The sequence below is a fragment of the Callorhinus ursinus genome, unplaced genomic scaffold, assembly GCF_003265705.2.
Source record: "Callorhinus ursinus isolate GAN/ISIS: 27379988/994484 unplaced genomic scaffold, GSC_fseal_2.0 scaffold27, whole genome shotgun sequence".
Classification (NCBI taxonomy): Eukaryota; Metazoa; Chordata; class Mammalia; order Carnivora; family Otariidae; genus Callorhinus; species Callorhinus ursinus.
In genome coordinates, this window is record NW_027397089.1 from 23,688,049 (window position 1) to 23,704,695 (window position 16,647).

At 42.8% G+C, this 16,647-nt stretch overlaps 1 protein-coding gene across 3 annotated transcripts in view; it reads right to left on the reverse strand.

The window, feature by feature from the left end:
* Nucleotides 1–16,647, reverse strand: part of RIMKLB (ribosomal modification protein rimK like family member B) — a 97,381-nt gene that overhangs the window by 70,266 nt on the left and 10,468 nt on the right. The window contains exon 1 of one of the 3 annotated variants that reach the window (XM_073878009.1): nt 2,309–2,414. The exons of 1 other annotated variant lie outside the window; for it this stretch is intronic. The gene's annotated coding sequence lies outside the window, so the exon portion shown is untranslated. Of the gene's footprint in view, nt 1–2,308; nt 2,415–4,415; nt 4,749–16,647 lie in introns of those variants that run through there. One more of the 3 variants, XM_025879980.2, reaches the window with a different exon arrangement.

A 16,647-nucleotide genomic window follows, 5' to 3' on the forward strand; every position in this document is an offset into this window, starting at 1 on the left:
CCAAATTTCCTTTCTGGACATTACATTGAAAAATGAGTTAAGAGGGGCGCCTGGGTGGCTCAGTTTGTTAAGCGACTGCCTTCGGCTTGGGTCATGATCCTGGAGTCCCGGGATCGAGTCCCGCATCAGCTCCCTGCTCGGCGGGAAGTCGGCTTCTCCCTCTGACCCTCCCCACTCTCGTGTGTGCTCTCTCTCATTCTCTCCCTTAAATAAAATCTTAAAAAAAAAATGAGTTAGGAAACTATTAATATAGTCAAGCTGAAAGATTTATAGATATGGCTAACTAAATCACATGTCAAAATAATGAGCTAACAACTAAGAACTCAGGAAATATTTGATGTTTGCTATTTAGACAAATCTGCATGGATTTCCAAGATGTAGTTTTCTGATAAATTATCAAAGTTTGAAATCCTGCCAAATATGGGACAGTGGAGCAGAACTGGTGTGATCTAATATAGCAAATCCTTGTTCTATTTTGGAGACTTTATTTCTATATTCCTAAGAACATGAAGCCAAGAGCTAGTATCAAAAAGTGTTAAAACAAGGGGTGGGGGGGAAGGGAAAATAAGGAGGTGAATAGAGTAAAATCATTAAGGGGCAGATTTGGAATTTTTTTAAGTTTTTATTTTAATTCCAGTTAGTTAACATACAGTGTTATATTAGTTTCAGGTGTACAATACAGTGATTCAACAACTGCAGAATTTTTTTATTGGTCACAACTTGGTGATGTACATAGTAAAAATTATTTGGGCATATCAATGTTGATACAAATTTGTTACCTTATCAATTGACAAATTGGTACACATTTTACAAGATTCTAGTAGACTCCTCCAGATACTGCTGGGAGAATAGACTGCCAGATGAAAGAACAAGGATCAATGAAATTACATTGTGATCTCCATGAAGACAGAATCCCTGTTTTATTCTCTATTATCCCCAGCAGGTAACATAGAACCTCATATATGACAGACAAATGTTAAGGGTTAGGGGGTTAGGAATCATTTTAAAGTCCTTTGTTATATTGAATTGTAAGGCAGTATCAAAAAACAAACAAACAAACCATAGCTATTTTCAATATTTAATACCAGGCAAATATGTACCCATAAAATCTAAACACAGCTGTCAAAAATTCATAATTTATCAGGATGCCTGGGTGGCTTGGTTGGTGACTCTTGGTTTCCGCTCAGGTCATGATTTCATGGGCCATGGGATAGGGCCCTGAGTTGGGCTCTGTGCTCAGCAGGGAGTCTGCTTGAAGAGTCTCTCCTTCTACTCCTCCCCTTTCTCTCTCTCAAATAAATACGTCTTTTTTAAAAAAAATTCATAATTTATCTTTTCAGTTTCTCATAAAAAACAAACAACCAAGCCTAATGCTACTTTCCATTGCCATTATACAACTCATCCTTAAATAATTAGCTTTGTTAACAATTAGAGTCAAAGGGGGAAAAAAAACCTATAATTTTAGTAAAAGGAGTAAAAAAGATATAAGCAGATGGATTCCGTGCAGACCAGACTCTAAGGGAGTAAAGCTGGCTAGCTCTGTGGCTTTTGTCCTATAAGCCAATTATGAAAGGAAAAGATCATTGGAACAGAAAACATTGAAAAAATACCATGGCATGAGTTACCATGAAGCCAGAAAGTCAGTTGTTTCTGCAAACCTATGATGTACACAGATACATATGCTACATGAATCTAAAATACATTATGCACAGGTATTTTGAGGTAGTATATTATTATTTAACAATCCTTAATATGACAAGCAGGAAAATTCCCAAGTAATGAAAGACAATTTCCTCAACATCTGTACCCAATCTCTCCTATTCAACCTCTTGAAACAACTGCACATGCCAGTAGAGTTAACATTAAACATTCCTATCACAATCTACTTCCAGATTTTAAAATAATATTAGATTGTAATTTCTCAAGGCTCTTTTCCCATATGCTTGACTTAATCACACTTGCAGAGAATACTCTTTGTAAACTAACCTGTCACTCTCTACACATCCACATCACTAAAATACACCCCCAGTTGTCAGTAAGAACATAACAAAATTCCTTCCTTTACTTTATGTTTAGTTTTCTCTCACTCTTCACATGTTGTTCCTGGGTACAGAAGATTTTCCTCCATCCTCTTTCACTCAGTTTAGGACTCTATGCCTGCTTCCCAGAGAAAGAGGACAAAAGCTACTTCTCAAACTGTAGAACAACCAGCTCTGTTCTCTCCCCCGCCCCAACCTGCTCCAGTGTTCATGATGTTCTTTCAGCTCATAGGGAAGGGAGAAGTTGAGAGATCAGTCTAGTGACTTACCCCAGTAGCAAATCCCAGGTGAATACAAACTCTCCCAAAGCAGAACTGGGAGAGATTTTTTTTTTAAAGCCATGTTTCATCCTGTGCCCCAAAACACTAATGCCTGAAGCTTGGTTGGCATTCATTGGTCTGAGGTAAAAAAAAAAAAAAAAAAATGTTCTCTTTAGTGTGTTTCTTCATATGATCAAGAAGGGGTAGAGGATTTATAAAACATTGCTAATAATTTCCCTCTGGAGAGGAAAAGGGGACTGAATGAGAAGGGAAAGAAAAAAAGGGAAATTTGTTGTTGTCACTCTCCCTCCACAGTCAGATGCTAATGTATTCAACAGGGAATCTAAGAATGAAAAAAAATTTTTGAAGATATGTACCAGAAACTAAGGTAGAGGAATGTTAGCTGGTAGCCCCAAGTCTAAACGGTAGATATATACAATTCCTTACCCCCTGCAGGGGGAAAGGCAGGAACCAAAAAAAGGATCTTCACTGAGTGGAGGATTCTATGTGACTGAATTTGCTGTTCCCCTTCTTGACTCTCTGTTCTCAGAATCACAGAGTGCCCCCTCCCTGACAAGTGGACTGCAGCACCTGGGGGCGGGGGCGGGGGCGGGCCGGGGGGGGGGGCGGGGCGGGGGTAAGAGAAAACAAGAGAGAAAAAAAGGAGACAGAGAAAGATAAAAACATCAACAGCCATCTTGCCAAACTAACAACTGAATCTATTACAGGAAAGAAGGAAATTAATTGCACTAACCAAAATAGAAAGTAATATAAACAAAAGTTACCTCTAAACAAAATAGGCCTCCTCCCCCTCTGACACACTAACCAAATATCACACAGTAAACATTAGAAAAGAAATTTAACTATGCCTGTTAATTTCTAAAATGAGAAGTTGTCATTCTAAAAGTTAGAAAATAAATACTCAATCTCCGTCACTGGAATTTTAGAGTGTTTTATTCCAAATGAATATCTTAAAGTATTCTGACAATGAATTTTTTAAGAAACAGAAACAAAGACCTTTAAACTGCCCAATGCTGTGAAAGAAATGAGATCTAGATGGCATTTAAATTCTAATGGTTAGTTAATAATTATGAACTTCATTAAATAAAACATCAAGCCCACAGAAAAGGAGTACCTTCCGTATTAGGCTGCCCATGTACTTTCCATACAGATTGAGAATTTAATCCAACTCCCCAAAAATGTGAGAACGATTTATGTAATTAATGGGAAAATAACAGCATGCTGAAAGAATTTACATCGAAGTTACATTCAACACGGTTAACGTAATAACCTCACTCATTGAATACAATTAACGCCCTATCTCTATTCATACCCACAAATGGGATAAGATACTGGGATTACAAATCTGCAATCACAGATAAGGATACATTAGTAAGGCAAATCTGAAGTTACAATCTCCTAACTATTTGGGGGTTTTTTAAAGGGAAGGGGTGGGGAGGCAAGATTTGCATCATGGTCAAATGCTGACCAAAAAAAAATTTAATCAATGATTTGTCACCCCATTCTCATCCAGAGGGCTGTCAAAAGAGAAAAAGGAATGACCGTCAGACTTTCTAAAATCTTAACGCGTCAGGAGGAAAACAGGGAATTTAAGCCATACTCAAGTCCAGGACGAACACATCCTCCTCCCTCGGTCACACCACAGGAATGTCGTCTGATGGAAGCAGGGGCAGGAGAGATTACCACCCTCTCGAGGACAGGTTGGCACAACGCGTGTTCTACTCCAACAAGCATTCCCAGGGGTCACCACACCCCCTCACAAACAGGGGGAAGCACACTTCACGCCCGAGGTCGCCGCCTCTCCAACAGTTCTCCCGTCGCACGCACGCGGCTTCATCAGCCCCCTCCCAGCACAACGACCGGCCCGGGCTCCCCACCGCCTCCCGCTGAGGAGCGGACGGACCCCCCACCCCCACCCCCACCCCGGCCTTCACAATCTCCGGCGCGCCCGGCCCCGCTCCCTGCCCCGGCCGAGCCCCGGCTCGTCGCCGAGTCCCTTCGGCCACAGTCGCCCACTGGGGGCAGCGGCGCGGGGGCGGGCGCGCCTCCGCCTCACGCCACTACACCGAGGGAGAGAAGCGATCGCACCGCTCACCTGGCTCGGGCGGCTCCTCCCTCGCTCTCTGCCAGCGGAACCGGACTGGGGCCTCCGAGGGAACCGCGGGCTGCGGGGCGGGCTGGAAGTCCGAGAAGGAGGGGGGGAGGGGGAGGGATGCCGGGAGCCGCCTCCTTTCTCCTCCACCGCCGCGGCTCCCGCAGCCAGGCCGGGCGCCCTCGCACACTCGCCCACTTTCTCACAGCCTCGCGGTCTGTCTGGATCTCCCTCACCCCCACTCCCACACACACTCGCCCCCACCCCCACACACACTCACACCCGGCCGCTCCTCGCTCCCTCGCTCCCTCACTCTCCTGTAGTGCGCGCGCGCGCGCGCGACCCCGCTCACACACAGCGCGCGCGCCGCCGGCGGAGACCGCCCCGAGCTCCCCCAGACCGAGGCGCCGCGCGCCGCCCGCCCGCGTGCAGAGGACCCTCGCGCGCCCCGGCCCCGCCCTCCAGGCGCGGCGACGCGGCGGGCAGCGGGGTTGGCCACCGGCGTGAGGGGACGGGCCAGCCCGCGGAGCCGGGCCTAGCGGATCCAGCACCTGCGTCGGGACCCGCCCTCCGGACTCCGCGTCCCCACTCGCAGCCATCGCCGGCCTCTCGGGTGGTGAAGGGGCGATGGAGAGCGCGCGCTAGGGGGGAAATGGGAGCGCGAGAGCGCTTCGAGGACGCGCTTTCCCCACCCGCCCCCAAATCATCCTCACTAAGGAAGGGAAACGGGTGGGGGGGGGGCGAGGTTTGTTCCCAACTCGAAACCGCGAGATTGATTCCTTCCGTTGTACACCCTCCCCGCCCTCACATTCCCTCATCGGGCCCCATTCATACACAATGTGAACCCTGACGCCAACCCACCAGGCCTCTTGGGGACAGTGTGCTGTCTGCGTGTCCACGCCTCTCTGTCTCCTGCCCTGCCCAGCCCAGCCCACCTCCCGCGCAGCCTTTCCGGCGACCTCGCCTACAGTCCCCTCAAGCCGTGGTCCCCGCCCCCCCCCAGAAGCAAAGATTGGGAACAAAGATCAATACCTATAAGGTCCTTATCCGCGTACGGAATAAAGACATTGCCTCTGTACATTGTGAGGCAAATTTTTAAACTACAGTACATCATATATTCTCAGGGCTTTAAGCAGGTTTTTAAAGATAAAGACAGGGTAGTGTGGTGCAGCCAGCTTTGCTGCTTGGAAACCAGTATAAACCTCCGGCAAATCAGTTCCTTAACTTCCTCCGAGCCTTTGTTATGAAAAGCTAAGAGTATATTCCAAGGTTGCTGTGGGGGAATGAAATATATTTAGGAGCATTTTGAAAATCCTCAAGCTGTCTATAAAAATAAAATTATAGTCCAAAGAAAGCTAAGAATATGAGTATGTTCAGCTACGATACTACTGTTAATTTTTCTAGATCATGAAGAATGAAAACAAAGGCAACAGACGACCGTGCCACCTACATGACAAATTCATTTCTAAATAACCTTGGTCATTTATTACCACCAGAGATCCCAGATATGAGCTACCATAATGTCCTAACCAGTTTGCCTTCTTGCAAGTCACATTCCATTCTGAATGGCCTCAGCCAACAAATTCTTTTCAGCACTCAGTTCCCAATCTTTTTGGTCTGCCTTTTTTTTTTTTTTTTTGGCTGATTTCACTCAGTACTTAGTCCTTTAAGAGATACAGCATAACCCAGGGTGGTAACTTCTGGACTGGATCAGACTTACTTATGTGATCTTCTAAAGTACCCTGACTTCTCTGCATCTTAATCTACTTGATTACACAAGCTGTCTATAAAAATATTTTATAGAAACTATAAAAGTAGTTACTTCGTTGAATTGGTATAAAGAGTAAATGAGCTAATAAGTGTGTAAGACTTAAGGCCTGGCACAAACTGAGTGCTATTGTGTTTACTGCTGTTAATGTTTGCCCACTTAAAGTAACCTAGGATAGTGAACAGTTTTCACAAAGAACACATTTAGAGGAACAAATGTGCTATATGACACACTACCTTCAGAAGAAAGGGGGGAGGCGCCTGGGTGGCTCAGTTGGTTAAGCGACTGCCTTCGGCTCAGGTCATGATCCTGGAGTCCCGGGATCGAGTCCCACATCGAGCTCCCTGCTCAGCAGGGAGTCTACTTCTCCCTCTGACCCTCTTCCCTCCCGTGCTCTCTATCTCTCATTCTCTCTCTCTCAAATAAAAAAATAAAATCTTAAAAAAAAAAAGAAAGGGGGGAAAGTTTACAGAGCTAAAATGTTGCAATTTCTTTCCACCCTGATATTCAGTCTCCTGAAACAAAGTATATTCAACCTAAAGACAAAAGAGAAGCATTTGATCACAGAGATATTAACACAATGACAATCTGGCAAAAGATAAAGGGAGAAATTGACACAGGGAAAAGGTTGCATGACTGGGCAAACAGATTATCGATAATACCTAACCTTCAGTCCTACTGTTAAGAAATCCAATTCAGGGTAACAATGCATCACCCAGGAAAAAAAAGGGTGAAACTGTGGGTAGGGAGTATTAGACTATTAATTCACTGGCCACCTGCCTTTAAAAAAAATGCTATCTATTCACGTACTGTCATTATACACCAGACACATCCAAAGAAATTCATGATATACACAACATTGCTTTCCACTTAAAGTAGTCAGAAAGAAACAAAACACAGAACTATGTTGCTGTGTTTTTTTTTTTTTTGATGTTATCTATTTTAGAGAGTGTATGTACTGGCATGCGGGTGGGGGGAGGGGCAGAGGGAACAGGAGAGAGAGAATCCTCAAGCTGACTCCCGGCTGAGCACGGAGAGCAATGTAGGCTCAATTTCACGACCCCGAGATCATGACCCCAGCCAAAATTAAGAGTCTGACACCTAATCTACAGAGCCACCCAGGTGCCCCTTAAAGAACTATGTTCTTAAAAAAAAAAAAAAAAAAAACAAGTAGGAGCGCCTGGGTGGCTCAGTCAGTTGAGCATCTGACTTCATTTTGGCTCAGGTCATGATCTTGAGGTCAAGGATCTGACTTCATCAGGTTCCTGCTCACCATGGAATCGGCTTGAGATTCTCTCTCCCCCTCGCCCTCTGCCCCTCCCCCACTTGTGGGTATGTGCTCTCTCTTTCTAAAATAACATCTTAAAAAAAAAAACAAAGCCAAGGATATGGCTCATTTTAAACCAACTATTATATAATATTTACATCAATGATGATCAAATTCCTACCTTATATTTTTGTATGAAGTAATGAGGGAGAAGCAATTATTTTTGGCATTTCCATAATGAAAAGCAAGGTCCAGAAGGCTTGGTTTCCTAGACTCAGTCATAACCTTTGTACTTTCATGGCTGATATGTTTAGACAGGTATGGACTCACATCTCCTTTGGGTAGCAATGTATGCTCCAAAGTATTTTGGGGCACCTGGCTAGCTCAGTGGGTAGAGCATGAAACTCTTGATCTTGGGGTTCTGAGTTCGAGCCCCATGTTGGCGGTAGAGTTTCCTTTTAAAACAAAAGAAGTATTTTAAATAGCTTGTCTTGGTTTAATTGTGCATCACTCATTTTTAACCACTAAGTTAATATTCTTCAGCCAGTTGAATCCCTTGAGAAGACATAACTAGCCTAGCACCTTTGGAGTCAGATAAATTTGACTTGAAATCCCAGCTTTATTAGTGGCATGTGATTGTTGCTTAAGTTCTATAAGCCTCAGTTATCAACAAAATAAAGATAAGGTAACTCAAACATAATGTACTACATAGTAAGTGCCCCCAAAATATTAGCTATTGGAGCAGCTCGCTGGCTCAGCAGGTACAACAGATGACTCCACTTGGGGTTGTAAGTTTGAGCCCCACATTGGGTGTAGAGATTTAAAAATAAAATCTTAGGGGCACCTGGGTGGCTCAGTTGGTTAAGCCTCTGCATTCTGCTCAGGTCATGATCTCAAGGTCCTGAGATCAAGCCCCACGTCATCCAGCCCCACGTCAGGCTCCTTACTCAGCTGGGAGGCCACTTCTTCCTCTCCCTCTGCCCCTCCCCCCATTGGTGCTCTCTCTCAAATAGATAAAATCTTTTTTTTTTAAAGATTTTATTTATTTGAAAGATAGAGAGATACTGAGAGAGCAGGCATGGGGAGGAGAGGGAGAAACAGGCCATATATATATATACATATATATATATATATATATGTATATATATATATATTGCGGGTACCTGCGAGAGCAGTCGGTTGAGTTCTGAGTTCAAGCCCTGTGTTGGGCTCCATGCTGGGCCTGGAGCCTACTTTAAAAAAACTGATTAGGGGCACCTAGGTGGCTCAGTCGGTTAAACGTCTACCTTTGGCTCATGTCCTGATCCCAGAGTCCTCATGCTATCTCTTGCTCTCTCTCTCTCTCTCTCGAATAAATGAAATCTTTTAAAAAAATGAATATAGGGTGTTATATGAAAACAATGGATCGTGGATCACCACATCAAAAACTAATGTATTAGTTAATGTATAAGTATTCTATGGTGACTAACATAATAAAATTTTTTAAAAAATGAATATATATCTAGATAAATATGTAAATATAGACATAAATATAGGCTATTATACAAGACCAATAACAAAAGTCAAATATCAAAGAGAAGTTAAACAATGTTTAAATATGTGTAATAGTACAAATAGTTACATATTTACTGCACGCCCGATGCATGAGTAATATAAGACTGAACTGAAAAGCATCTTTTACCTAAGCCAAAACATTTCTATATTTGTGCTCTCCTTCCTAGACACATTAGAATCAATGGAGAGCTTTTGAAACTGATTTAATCAGAATTCCTGGGATTTCGATCCAGGCACAAATATTTTTTAATGTTCTCCAGGGAATTTTAATATGCAGCCAACCTGAAGCAAGGTTTGGACAACACACGTTAAATTAACTATACATATGACTATATTGAAATGTGCACATTATCTAGATACATTTCATTTAATCAACCAGATTAGCTGATTCAGAATATGATGGCTAGATTTGCAGCAAAAAGCACTTTTATTTATTTATTTTTGAAGATTTTATCAGGGGCACCCGGGTGGCTCAGTTGGTTAAGTGGCTGCCTTCGGCTCGGGTATGATTTCAGGGTCCTAGGATCAAGTCCCGCATCAGGCTCCCTGGTCATCAGGGGGTCTGGTTCTCCCTCTCCCTCTGCCCCTCATGCCCCTCTCCCTGACACTCTCTCTCTCTCTTTCTCTCTCTCTCTCTCTCTCTCTCATGCGTGCATGCACGCTCTGTCTCAAATAAATAAAACCTTTAAAAATAAAATAGATAAAATAAAGACTATTGAAAGAGAGCGCATAAGTAGGGGGAGGAGCAGAAGGAGAGGCAGACTCCCCGCTGAGCAAGAAGCCCTCCTCAGGGCTTGATCCGAGGACCCTGAGATCATGATCATGACCTCAACAGAAGGTAGATGCTTAACTGACTAAGCCACCCAGGTGCCCCAAGAAACACTTTTAAAAGTTCTTGGTAGACAGTTCTTGAGATGCTAGGTGGAAGGCACAGAAAATGCAATGAGTTGATGGAAAATAAAATCTCCCCTAACAAAGTTGTCTGGGTCCAACCCACTCCATGTCTCTTATCTAACTTGTGTTGCATTGGTGAATCTGTACATCAGGCAGAAAAACGTAATTCATATATTGTTATCTAGAATGCACATCAAACAAAAATCTTTACCCCATAGACACCATCTGATGCAAATTTTTTCCTCCCGGGTTTAGACAAGAAAAGAAGCTGGGATTTGATCAAAATTAAAGTCCTCAAAGTAGTAAAGAGGAGAATAGTAAACAGGAATGAACCCAGGATTGTTATCAGGACATAAAATAGTCTTCTTGATGGCATATCTGATTACTGTAAAATTCATGTTGATGGAGAAAAGGTAGTGGGTGTCGCATCAGAACCTACATTCAAAAATAAGGAATGGTGGCAGCAGCTGCAGTAGATCTAGCTCTCCCCACTGCTTCCTCTCCCTGAACCAGCCGGCTAGAACCAGCCCGACAACAACAGTCTTCACAGTTAGAATAGCTAAATACTGATCTAGCCTTTCCCCACCCACATCCCTCCTCCTTTTCCGCCACTCCATTTCTGCACATTAAACTGAGCGTCTCTCTAACTATGCTAAGAAAATGTCGATGCCAGACACAAAGGAGGATGGGGGGGGAGGGAGGCAGTGAAGATTGTACATTTGCTGAATCAGAAGGAAAGGGTGTAAAGAAAAATAAGACTTAAAAAGAGGAGTTAAATGTAGGTTTCGCTGTCCTTTAATTGTACTGGTTGTTAGGAATATTTCCTTTTTCTCTACTACATAGGAACAACCTGGAATGCTTGTTTAAAATGCAGATTCCAGGGCGCCTGCGTGGCTCAGTCGTTAAGCGTCTGCCTTCAGCTCAGGTCATGATCCCAGGGTCCTGGGATCAAGCCCTGCATCGGGCTCCGTGCTCCGCAGAAAGCCTGCTTCTCCCTCTCCCACTCCCCCTGCTTGTGTTCCCTCTTTCGCTGTGTCTCTCTCTGTCAAATAAATAAAATCTTTAAAAAAAAGAGAGAGAGAGAAAAATAACCATTTGTAAAATGTTCTTTATTTAAAACCTTCAACATTTAAAAACTCCTTTAGCCTCAGGCAACTTGGTGTGATTTAGCAAATATTGTGAGTCCCCTCTGACAGAGGAAACTGAGGCATGAAGATTAAATCCTTGGTGGTAATTTCCTAGTCTCCTGCTCCCTCTTCCCTGGAGCATCTTAAAAAGTGTATCAGTCTGGGAGCACCTGGCTGGCTCATTCCGTAGAGCATGCAACTCCTGATCTCGGGATTGAGCTTAAGTCACATGTTGGGAGTAGACATTACTTAAATTTTTTTTTTTTAATTCAGCATGTGGGGGGATGTGGTAACTGGGTGATGGGCATTAAGGAGGGCACTTGATGTAATGAGCACTGGGTGTTATGTGTAACTGATGAATCACTAAATTCTACCTCTGAAACTAACACAGTATATGTTAACTACATTGAATTTAAATAAATTTTTTTAATTAAAAAAATTTTATCAATCTGGGAAGAATAACAGAAACATGAATGAATTAGTAGACCCTTCAACCACAGAAATGCTGATTTTTTTTTTTTTTTTTTTTTAAGATTTCATTTGGGGCATCTGGGTGGCTCATTCAGTTAAGCATCTGCCTTCAGCTCAGGTCATCATCCCAGAGTCCTTGGATCAAGCCCCAGGTCCAGCTCTCTGTCCGGCAGGGAATCCGGAACTGGGGATTCCTCTGCCCCTCCCCTGCTTGTGCACTCTCTCTCAAACAAATAACATAAAGACTTAATTTATTAATTTTAGAGAGTATGAGCAGAGAGAAGGGCAGAGGAAGAGAGCCTCAAGGCAACTCAGTGCTGAGCACAGAGCCCGATGTGGGTCTCGATCTCACAACCCTGAGATCAGGACCTGAGCCAAAATCAAGAGTCAGAGACCTAACCAACGGAGCCATGCAGGTGCCCCAGAAATGCTGTTATTTAAACCACACAAGGGCTGTATGGACCTGTCACAATTTATCTCACTATCAGTGCCCCAAATTATTAACAAATATTTACATATTGAATAAAAATTCTAGAAGCATTCTAATGACCTAGCACCACCATAACTGTCCTGGTCTACTTTGCTTCTTTTGCACATTGAAAAAGTTAGAATATGAAGCCCTGTTCATGAGTATAAATTCATGTAGTTCTCCTCAGTGCAAAGAAACAGAAAAAGTTAGGAGGTGGAGGGATGGGGTAACTGAGTGATGGACATTAAGGAGGACAAGTGATGTAATGAGCACTGGGTATTATATAAGACAGATGAATCCCTGACCTCTACCTCTGAAACCAATAATACAGTATGTTAATTGAATTTAAATAAAAAGAAACAGCAATTTACATCTATTCTGTCCAAAATCTTATCTGCCCTATTCATTTTATTTGGGGGGGAGGGGCAGAGGGAGCGGGACAGAGAATCCCAAGCAGACACTCCCCCCTCCCCCTGCTGAGCATGGAGCCCCTATGCAGGGTTCGATCCCACAACCCTAAGATCAGAACCTGAGCAGAACAGACACCTAACCAACTGAGTCACCCCAGGCGCCCCTTTTATTTTGTTTTTAAATCACTTTTGTTTTCTTGGCTTTCAAACCCTATAGTAATCGTTGAATTGGTTTATTTATTTATTTATTTATTTATTTGACAGAGAGAGAGAGAGAGAGAGCATGCACAAACATGGGGAGAAGAGGGAAAGCAGGCTCTCTGCTGAGCAGGGAGCCCGATGCGGGACTTGATCCCAGAACCCTGAGATCATGACCAGAGCTGAAGGCAGCCACTTAACCAACTGAGCCACCCAGGCGCCCTGAGTTTGTTTTTGTTTTTTTTTTTTCAACTCTTCCTTGCTTTTATTTAGCCTTTCTTTCATCAACTCCACCTGAATTCCCAAACTCCTTGATTTTTCTTCTCTCTCTCAGTGCTTTGCAACTGGAATTTTATCCTAACAGCACAATATAAAGTCAGAAGAGACAATAAAGAGAAAGAAAAAGGAAAAAGAAGTCCATGTTGGGTGACACAGTGGAATTACTAGACAAATCTCTAATATACAGGTTCCAATCCTACTTGTTTCCCAGAACTTTTCTGGACAACCAGAATAGACAACCTAGACTAAGAAAGAGGATCTATAATAGTGGCTTGCTTAGTAAAGAAATGATGGAATGAAAACAGAGGCATGAGAAAATTATCAGAAAAATACTTGAAACGTATAATTATCTGTCCTCAGGCTCATAAACCTACAATGTCTTAGATTATGGAACATTCTCAGAGATTTTAGGTAGATCAGTTTAATCCTTGTACTAACCCTACTAGATTTCAGTATCTTCTTTTACAAATGAGCAAACTGAGGCAAGACAGGCTGAGTAACTTTTCCAAACTTACACAGCTAGCAAGTGGCATGACAGTAACTAGAGTTCAAGCATCAAACTACATACACTTAGCCATTTCTTCTAATCCCTCCAAGGGCTATAAAATTGGTTTTCTCTGCAGTTTTCCCCCCACTTCTTAGTACAGTAGCCCCCCTTATCCATGGTTTTGCGTTCTGTGGTTTCAGTTACCCACAGTCGACCAAGGTCAGGAAGCAGATGATCCTCATCTATAGCAGCTTAATGCAATGTCACAATGTCATTCACCTCACTTCATCTCATCACACAGGCATTGTGTCCTCTCTCATCATAAGAAGGGGGAGTATGGCACGAGATATTGGAGAGACCACATTCATATAACTTTTATTATAGTAAATTATAACTGTTCTTTTATTATTTTATCAGTAATCTCATACTATGCATAATTTATATATTAAATTTATCATAGGTGTGTAAGTATAGGAAAAAGCTAAGACTCTACTATGTGCGGTTTCAGGCATCCACTGCGGGTCTTAGAACATATCCCCGGTGGATAAGGGGGGACAACTGTATATGAAGTTTTATTCAGGTATCAATGCCTGCGGTTTTGGCTTATGTCTTCAATATCATATAGAGAATATTTGCAAATACATATTAGAATTTGTCACAAAGGATCTAAAGTCCACCAGCCAAACAGACCTATAAAGACTGAACAAAAATTACTAATACCTGTAATTGTCTAACGACAGATTCCATTTTGATTAACATAGTACTAATCCATTTAAGTCATAAATGAATTTGCCAAAGTCATGAAAGCTTCTTATCATTATGCTTTTTTTTCAACGCTCCAAGACTAAAAAACCACTGCCTTATGGGAGACCAGGAAATGTTTTGAGGTTTAAAAGGGACCAACTGACACACTGGGGCAAAAAGTAGTTACCAGAAATTCAGAGGTTCACAGAGAAACCAGGGTTTGGTGCCTAATAGAGGGCAAAAGTAGGTCAGTGTCCCTGGCAGTCACAGCTGGGAGAAAGGGATGTCATCCGAGAAATGTGGTGGGGAGAAGGGGAGGTAGAATTTAAAGTAGAGAGACTCTATGAAGGGGAGAAGCGGGAGGCGGGAGGCGAGGAATTTAGAGCCGAGCTGAAATCAGCCTTTCCTAGGCTGATGGCAGAAACAGCTGAAGCACCACTCCTCCTCCCCCTCCCAGCCTGCCTTCGCCCAGGCCTCACCCCTACCTCTGATCACCATCAGACCCCCTCTGCTGGAGACACCCCCTTTGCTGGAGACAAAGACAGCCGAGAAAGGAATGAGGAGAAAGACAAGCCTGAAAAGTAATTAGTTTGATAAAGGAGAGACAGGTGAGGAAAGAAGGGAAAGAGAATTTTAATCAAATCCAGGGAACCATGATCGGAGAAGAGATAACAAAGGACAGAGGCAGATTAAAAAAAATAGTAGGAAGGAAAGGAGGAAAAGATGGCTGAATGAAACAAAAGACCTATTAATGAATGGGGCAAAAGTAGCATTGGAAATGTAATTATAATAAAATGTAACCTCTTAGCTGAAAAAACGACTTGAGTAAAGAGCTGAGAAAGACACTGTAATGGTTATGATTTGAAATCAAAAATATGTAGTTAGTGTTTTGGCAATAAAGCAAAACTGGGACTCTCCCAAATGAAACTTCCCTCCCCAGCCTGCGTGCAAGTTCAAAGTTAGGATGCCCCTGTGTTTATCTGTCTAGATCTACTAGTTCTTATGCCTAAATTAAATATTTCATTCCAGGCATAAGTAGTCCCTGTTACATTTTGTTAATAATTGTGGTAATAACAATAACAATACCACCTCACATTATTATTTTAATCACCACAAAGGTCATTCTCTAATCCTGTTCAATTTATCTCTGATCAAAACTGAATGTCCTTCCATTACGTCCATTTGCTTTCCTATTTAACAGCAACAACAAAATGAACCCGCTTTTTTCTCTTTAGAAACCATTAATGCTCCTGTTTGGATAACTGTTAAGTTTTAAAACATCCTCCGGTGTAACCAAAACATACCTGTTAACATTCACGTTTACATAGACCTGTCTAAAAGGAAAAAGAGGAAAACTAGGAACGATCTCACCAAGGTTCAGGAAGAACTAGGGAAATATAATGCCTGTATCAGGAAGAATGTTACTTTTCTCTCCCTCCTCCTCTCAAATTTCTTTCTATGGAGAGAATGTCTATTGTTTAATCTTCTGTTTTCTCATTCCTCTTTCTTCAAATCTTTTTTTTTTCTCTTGTTGCAACAGCTCTCTCTATTTCCAGCTCATGTTGCCCCCACATTTCCTTTGGACTTTGTTGTGTCTTGGCTTAGTCAGCCAGACTTCCACTAAACTTTCAGAGCTGGAATCAGAACAGTGCATTTGGCAAAAAGTCAGTCACACATACCACACAACCGCAAACAAGCACTCTGACTGCAAAATCCTTTCAACAATACATTCCCATTTCCTGCACTCAGCAGTTCACACAGACCCATGATCTGAAATCAGCAACACATGCATTCACATGCATTCTGCATGCACATGGCCTCTGCAGTCAGCTCACAAAGACACAGTATCTGCAGAAACGTCTTTTGCAGGCAGCATACTCCGCCAGTACATTCTCCTCCCCTTTCATAAGCTCTTCCTGACTGGCTCTCCCCACCCCCACCTGGCAGTGGCTCCCCTCCTTTTCCTGCAGTTCTCGAAGTCGTAACTGCGGTGCCATCCATCACCCTCCGAACAGATCCTCAGGCCAAGGAATTGTTTCTTGAAGCTCGCTTTTCTCCTGACGGAGAACTTGCTCCACCGAAGGGGCTGTCGGAACAGAATCTCCTTCTGGAACACAGCGCTGTAGGCTGGATCCTAGTGCCCTCACTTGTTTCTGCGGAGCCTCATTTTGACATGGAAGGCACGGGGAGAAGGCAGGGAGGAAAGAAAAAGAAGGAAAACAGAAAGAAAAGAGGGAAGGAAGTGGAAAAGAGAAAGCCCTGGTAGAAATTTCAAGAAAGACAACTGGAACAAAAGCCAAGAAACAGACTTCCAAGAAGGAAAGAGGGAAGACCAGAGGAGGAGAGAGAAAATGGAGCGGGTGTTAAAGTAAAAGGAGAAACAAAAAACTGAGATAGAATTATGACAGATTAGTTATAACAGTTTCTCAAGCTTTTTGTTACCCAGTAAAGTTACTGAGGTAACCCTAGAAGTAGAAGAGATTAGAAAGTTAAAAAGAGAATCAGTGAGGGGCACCTGGGTGGCTCAGTCAGTTAAGCATCTGACTCTTGATTTCGGCTCAGGTCAC